An 8,615-nucleotide genomic window follows, 5' to 3' on the forward strand; every position below is an offset into this window, starting at 1 on the left:
TTATGCGTTTTAACTCTAAATTTCAGTTTCGAGCCTTCTTTGAGGCATTTTAACGAACACTTTAAGGGCGAAATTATACATCTTTTAGTTTCTAATTCATGGCTTGCTACTTAGCCTAGATTAACATCAATTGAGCTATCATATATAGTATTAAACATCATATTTTTCATAAATCAGTTTCTATCAATCAATTTTTACTAGGATAGCCTTCTAAACCCTAGTGTTCGTCATTTATTTCACAAAACCCACGAACCACCTTCAATGTGTTCATGAAATTCCATGAATTTAGACAAAATTTCGCATGTCGTTGTCTAGGTTTTACCCCTAGACACTATATCATCCCTATTCTATCTAATTAGCAATCATGCAACAACTAATTTCAGATTTCCCAAATTCATGAGAATTTCAAACAGAGAATTTTCATCAAATTTTACATACCTTGTAATCCCCTTGCAATGAGGATCACTAATCTCAGCTCAGATTTCGTTTTGGATTAGATTTGATCCTTCAATTTGAGAGATTAGTGAGTTGTTAGGGTTTTGAGAGTGGGGGTCGTCCTTCTCCTGCTTTGATTGAACCAGGCACCTAAATGGTGTATTTGTTTTTTATTTTTACTAGACTTAATAATATAAGTTTAGATTTTAACAACATAGGCCCCTCCACTTTCATTTAGTTTATATCTTTGGTATTTTCAATTCATTCATGTTTTAAAACGGGACAATTAACTAACTAGGTTATTTATTCCTAGTTAGCTCGTTCTCGTTTATTTTATACTTTATATAATACTAATATAAAGCCTCTTTAAATTTCGGGGTGTTACAAAAATCATGGATCAAGCTGTCAAGCGTCTAAGGCGCAGCAAAATTCCCATTGTGAAGGTTCGATGGGAAGGAAAGCATGGTGCCGAATTCACTTGGGAGTTGAAAAGTGATATGAAGGCCAAGTATCCGCAGCTCTTCAAGCAGTCTTCATCTAAGATTTCGGGGACAAAATCTCCTAAAGGAGGGGAGACTGTAACGCCCAGCGTCCCTAAACTTTAGGATTTTGTCAAGATTAGTCCCTGAAGTTTGTCTATTTGTCATTATAAGCCCCTAATCTATGTGGAAGTCTATGTTATATACTTAAAATGCCTAAATCTACGTGTGGAATGTCTATATCTTTGGAATGTCTATATCTATGTGTTTGGAATGCCTAATTCTATATTTGGAATGTCTAAATCTATGTCGGAATGTCTAAATCTATGATGGAATGACTAAATCTATGATGGAAGGCCTAAATCTATGTTGTAATGCCTAAATCTATATACTTTGGTGCTTGACTCCTTAGGCTCGTGAAACTTGATTCTTGGTTGAACGAGAGACTAGAGCCTTGTCACTGGCGGAATCTATTAATCTTTGGAACTTTTGATGTTCAGGATGTAATCTAGTTATTCTATAATACGCAACGCTTAATCTAACTCGCTAAGCGAATCAGAAACGGGAACACAGAAAGGTTCGATCGGATTACCACCCGACCGGATGACCACCCGATCGGACTACCACCCGATCCGTGCGCACCTTATCTCTTTCTCACACTCCCACACTATAAATATGAGCTGTCACATCAGTCCTTCACTGATGTGACAGCACTGCTCGACTCAGACGCACAAGCACCTTTCTCCTTCATTTTCTTGGGATTTCGGTACGTTATAGGCTAGATCTTTGTACTTTCTTGTTCTACGCTTCATCCTCTACGTGATTCACCTTTGAAATCATACTTTTCACCATGAAATCTCTCAGATATGAGTTCTTGAGGGTGATGTCATCATGGTGGTTTGTACGGACTACTAAGTGATGTCATCTCCGGCAAGATCCATCTCGGATCTAAGGTATTTCATGCATTTTTCACACTAAATCCAAGCTAAATCTAGACCTTTTCATATAAAACTTGAATTATCTTACTCTTTCCTTCAAAACTTTTACTTTAATCAGTGGAAACCGAGTCTAAATGGACTGTAGACTTGATAAGTAGTCTAAAGTCGGCTTGGATCTGAGTTATTACCAGTGAAGACGAGCATGGCAACGGATTCCGACATAAACTCGTTGGAGACAGACGACTGATCGGACGGGGGTGATTCCCACCTGATAAGAGTGCCTGTGTGCTGAAAAGTTTACCGTTGTCTCAATACGTGTCGTGCCATCACCATTAAGCTAGAAACTTAGAAATTTTACAAAATGGTAAACAAGAACAAGGGTCGCCCGATTGAGCGGCAACCCGATCGGACAGCAGTCCGATCGGACTGCCACCCTATCAGGTGACACTTGCCCTTTAGCCTTGAAACTTTGAAACTTTTCAACACTTAGAATCTTTTGGAACTTGGAAACCTTGGAAACTCTGATTGAGTGGCAACTCGATCGGACAGCCGCCCAATCGAGCAACCACCCGATCAGAGGAACTAGTACACTAAGCACTAGACACTTGAATCGGATGACCACCCGATCGGACAGCCGTCCGATCAGACGGTCACTCGTTCCACTTTCATACTAGACCACTCGATCGGACAACCCTTCATTCACACTAAGTCACCTGAATCGACTGGCAATCCGATTGGATAGCCATCCGATCGGACAGCCATCCGATCCAGTGACAGTTTCCAACACTTTATGCAATCCCGACTCTTATCCTATTATAATCTAATCAAGCTAATTCTAAAAGAGCTCCCTTTGATCCAATAACAGTTGCGACTGTTAAGCAATCACTGTAAGTATACTCGATCCCCTTTTTACTTTTAAACTTTGGGGTGTAACATGTATTCTATATAAACTTGAATCTTTTTAAATCTAAACTCTATCCTATGTGTTTGTGAAAACTTGTGCATACTCGTATTCTATTTGTGCTATGTGACATTTAATCCAGGGTGTGTAGTTCCGCCTTAACAATAGTAAGGCTATAGGGGGTGCACCTCTCCCATTATTCTCAGGGGGTATTGTTAGGAGGATTCTAGTTTACCTTGAGTCTTGGGTAAACACTAAAGCATCGGGATACTTGGGCTATCACTGCGTGGACTGCGACACTAGCACAGCTGAAACTATTTTTATTACTTACATTGTGGATATGAGTTATTTTAATCTATTATTCTATTATCAAACTTGTATACTCGTCAATACTTTTGTATTGATATTTTAATACATGTTGCAGGCTAATAGGTTGCTTTGGAATGCATGGAAATCAAGCTAGGAGATGCTTAGATACGTCGCCTAGATAAATTAGACATTTTGGAATATTTGAAACAATGTTGTTAAGTTTGAAACTTGTTATTTGTGATGGTTGTTTTAGACAATTACTATGAAATTTATTTAATGTCTATCGAAATATTTAGTGTTATGGAAATCTCATGAACAATCTGAATGCTTAGTGCTCGCACCCCGATGTTTCCGCCATTGGTTGGGGTGTGACACTCGGTGGACATGAAAATGAAGTTTCTTTCATCTTTCGAATGACTTTGTTGATTTATTAAACATCTAATAAAATGGTGTGTATCTTTGTACTTTTTTTTCTTTTTAAGTGGTTATCTAATAAAACATCTAAATTTGTACTTGTATCTTTGTATCTTTCCCCTATTTCGCATGTTATGTTATGGTTTTAGAAATTAATTTCGCATGTTATGTTTCCCATATTTCGCACATTATATATTTTCCCATGTCATGTTTCTAATACTTCAAACATGCGATTTCAAAATAAAAAAGTAATGTATACAATAATCCAACATCAAACATAGACAAGTTTATACTGGCCTTCGAAAGTATTCATTCAACATTTCAACCTCTATGGGATTTTTTAATCCAAATCTTTCATAAACGTGTCTCTGTCCGACCTTTTATCGAATGCATTTGTCTCTTTAATTATTCTTTGAAGCTCCAGGTTGTACTCAGATAGAATAATCTTACTAAGATATCTGTGTCTCAGGAGATGGAGTTGTGAATTTTGTCTATTGTTTACCTCATCTTATTTCACAAACCCAGATATCCACAATGTTTTCCCCTTATATGTTTCCATATGTCGCATTATAAGGACTCCACAATATACACCGTTAGTAACAGTTCTCCACTCCATCTCTTTTCTTTCTATAGGTGATTCTTCAAGTTGTTTGATAGCTGTTGTAAATTTTAACACCTTTTTTAGGTACAAAACTAGTACCCTTCTCTCTAACAAAGCAACATGGGTCAGTAGTTTTACATCATTATAACATGGATATGAACAAATTTGGTATTACCAGGGTGTCTGGAAGCCCTTTGTATCTATCTTTAAACTCTTGTTCAATTGCTGAGTTGTCAATCAATTCAACTTGGCCGGTTTTCATGTGGAAGCACATGCAATAGAAATGGTTACCTTGAAGTACTGGAATAAACAAAAGGTCAACCAATCAAAGTTTTTTACCTCATATTTCTATAAGATGTCTTCAAGATTTGAGGTAAATACATTTAGCCGTTGGTTGTCGGTGTAGTTATCCTTGTACATGATATCCGGCTGTATTTTAAGTAAATACATGTAAGGTCAATTAATGTATTACCGTGTGAGTATACATGCGAAATTATTACATGCAACAAGTATTGATCATGCCAAAACATTGAACATGCGAAATGCTTACATGTGCATACGAAATTATTGAACATGCGAAATGCTTACACGTGCATGTGAAATTGTTGAATATGCGAATTTTTGTTGGATATACCATTCAAAAATGTTTACATAAGCATGCAAATGCTAAATCATACCAGCATTGTACTATATAGGAAGATCCTGTATGGTGATGATTTTCGATCCCTCTTCTTCTCTTCTTGGTTGAGCACATCTACAAATGCATATATTCCGTTTGATGCTACATATTGATTTCTATAGAAGCTTTCGAAGACAGCTTTGTATGTTTGAACCCCAGTTTTTTATTGGTAAAACAATGAGCTGCCAGGCAAACATTATACAATTAACTTTTTTGAGCATATATATATATACATGTTTTGAATTGATGTAATTGTTTACTTACTTTGTTCCCCTAAGTGTAGCAAATGTGTATCTAATCACACTCAACTCACGATCTAGGAGTGCTTCATACATATTAACCACTCTGTTGCAGAAAGGGGAACAAAACGCATCTCCAAGGTCTGCATACCTTTTTCTAATTTCTCATTTTTGCGAGTTCTATTGTTTTATAAAGGAGATGATTGTTCTCCACATCCCTTTTCCCCGCTTTTTTGTTTTGCATGTGGTTGTTTTTCAGCTGGATTTGAGATCTGTTCCCCCTTAGCTGGGTTCCTTCCCTTGTGTAGTAACAGGTTGGGTTATTCTGTAGACGAAGGTGGTACCAGGTTCAAAAGTGATTCAACCGATTGCAATTCTTCAGTTGTCACCGGAGGGTGTACCACGTCTCTTTCTTTTTCACTTTCGATACCCGAATCCTTTTCTTGTGGTTCCTTCTGTGTAGTCTCTGCTAAATTAACTGCTTCCACTTCGGTTTCAGATTTATGCTCATTGTTGGGCCCAGAATCTGCAAGCGTGTTTCGAATTGTTTTAGTAAAAATGTTAAAAGTTTACCTTTTTATTGTAATAAATGTTTGTACCTGTGGAAGTATGTTTTTCTGGAAGGTGTTGTGTAGATTCGGCTAAATTCACTGCTTCCATCACAGTTTCCCCTCTTTCTACATGCGAGTTTAAGTTAAATAGTATAAGCTTTTGTTCTTTTTTTTTATTTTGTAATAAAAGTGTTTACCCTGCACTATTGAGGCGTAAACATATACACTCGGTTCCACAGTTTGCAATTTTACAATACAGGTGTCTGTTACTCCCCCATCATCTGTCTCTGTTACTCCTCCATCAGCTGGCTACAGTAGTCCTACACACAAATTTTTGAATTTTAATAAGCCAGAATCAAAATCGCATGTTATAGATGACATCGCATGTGAATATGAAATCAAATGTAAATATGAAATCGCATGTGTATATGAAATCGCATGTTTACCTTCGGATTCCATGTGTCTCACACTGTCCACAACATTGGCTATGACTTCTTGAACTTCTACATTCTCTCTACATTCTTCATTTGCGTTATCTTCTTGATTAACATCACAAGCTGCAGATTTAGGCTCTCGAACCGAATCAGGCGGCACACAAACTGGTGTATTTCGAAGCGTGTCTTCCCACTACTTACACACTTTCATAATTTTCGGATCCCAAAAACACTTTGTTTTTGCATCCGAAACCAAGTTGCTCATTTCTTGAACAATTTGAACAAGTGCATTGTATTTTTTGATATTGCCTGTCATTTGTTTCAACAGATTCTGTAATATTTTTGGTACAATAATCTGCTAAGAATATCATCAATGTTTGTATGTAAAAATAAATGAAATTAATATTGATGGGCATACCCGTTTATTGATGTTCGAAGCCTCTCATTGTTGTTGCTGCTTGGAACTGTAGATTACAGGAGGAGAAAGTTAAACAGGAGTGTTGCAATAGTCCATCATTTTCTGTGTCTGTTTTCCAACTCCCATCACAAGGTTCAATTGCGAAGTTTCCGGCATGTCATAGCTGAAATCAAGCATATCATATGTGTGCCTACAAGGATCCTCTTCGTCTTCTATTGAAGGCACGATTTTTTTTCTGTAGCTTTTTGTGGCGTCAACGGGTGTTATTGTATACTCCTCCGTTGAACGACCCTGCTCTTGCTCTGGTTCAGAATCATTTTTATTTTCATTATCCGTCAGAGGTCCATTATTGGAAATATGTTCTTCAACTTTATCAATCAGCTCAGATGTGATATAATGAATAACCGGCATCTCGACAACTTGCTCGAATAGTCGTTGCCTCTTGTTGTACTCATATGTGTATAAAAGTTGTTTAAATATAAAAAAGAGGTAATATTTACTTAGAATACGTATTTATTTATTTTTTCCTGTATTCTTAACAAATATAGTAAAACATACCGTAAGAAAGGCGACAAGTCCCACGTACTGTATTTTTGTGTTTTTCCACCCCTTTCTAGTCCGACGTAACGTCTCTAGTATATATGAGCACCAATCTAGATGCGGTATATCTTCAATAACGTCTACTCCCAGCAAACATCTATCATTTGCAATTGTAGTGTAGGATCGTGTTCTGACCCGATTGAGTCGTTCAGAGGCGTTCAACTACGTTTCAGGTGCGGAATTACAAGAAATGTAGGTAGAAACAGCTGAATCTTCAATAAATCTGCTAATTGTATTGATTATCACTCGATTACACGCAGTTCTTCACACCGGCAGCACCTCGGCGTGGAATACAAGACATTCCCTTCTCTATGTGGTTTCGCTCAAATGACTCTATTTATAGGCCAGATGGTTTCGCTTATATGGACATGTCCATATAAGCGAAACTACATGAGTACAAATAAGCGGAACCTTCACCCTATGTCCATATAAGCGAAACTAACACTATAAACACATACAATCTCATGATTTCTCGTAAAACGCGCCCTAATCTATACAATACAATGTATGACTCGATCCAAGACGAAGTCGACAGATGTAGTGCACCAACAGACTCCCCCTCAGATGTTGACGGAGTCGTCCATCGAGTCACGACAATGTAGTGTCTTCACATCTTCAATCTTGATCAGTCTCTGGGCTTTTCTCTCTTTATCTTCAGACTCTCCCTCTCGAATTGCTGGCATTCCTTTGTTCTTCAGCAACTTCTGCTTCAGGATCATTGTCTGGCTCTTCATGTTCCAAGATCGAAACCTGGCTCAAACTACAAAAACTTCAATTTCCAGGATCGAAACTTGGATAAACCTGCACATACTTAACCCAGAAGTAAATCTTCTAAATTTAACAATTTGTAGAGCACCAACTCCTGACATAGTCAGATAACTTCCTCTCATAACATATTCTCCAACAACTATTCTCTCTCAATTCACACATACATGATGAACCACTTGTTGATTTTAAAAACATATTTTGACACTCAAAACACACCCCCCCTCACAACAATGCCATCATGTTTAGCACTCAGAACTTTGAAAATCAGCTTTCCAATATCAGTTTGTCGAAAATCTTTTTGATTTTTTCAAAAGTTTATGCTAAAACACACACATAATTTTTTTGGATTTTTCTGAAAGAAAGTAAACACTATTTGTTGAATCAGAATAAAGCAAAATCTAAAATATTTATAGACAATATTTTTGTGAGTTCGTGTAAGAGGATCATATCAGTTTATGAGACATGTCACTAACACCGTTAAGCTTGATTACATTTTCAGTTCTAAACAGTTCACCTAGATTGTCAGTATGTTTGTCCACTTAAATTTTCACACAAACTTCAACTGCTTCGAGATACGATACTAATGTCTTAGATACTAACTTATTCGTGTGTCCTACTTCTTGAATATACTCCTGTATCCAGATCCCAATATTCAGTCTTACAGGTGAGTATACCACAGCTGATATCTGTTTAGGGTTTAGATGCGAGGGCCGTGAGAGCTCAGGTCGATACTTCCGTATACGCAAAGAGATGACGGCTTCGACTTTTGGTATGTCCCCTTTAGAGGATCTTTTGATTACAACAGCAACGACTATCAATTTTATTGTTTCATTAGCTTGCTGAGGGCGA

This window comes from Helianthus annuus, chromosome 11 (assembly GCF_002127325.2).
Source record: "Helianthus annuus cultivar XRQ/B chromosome 11, HanXRQr2.0-SUNRISE, whole genome shotgun sequence".
NCBI lineage: Eukaryota > Viridiplantae > Streptophyta > Magnoliopsida > Asterales > Asteraceae > Helianthus > Helianthus annuus.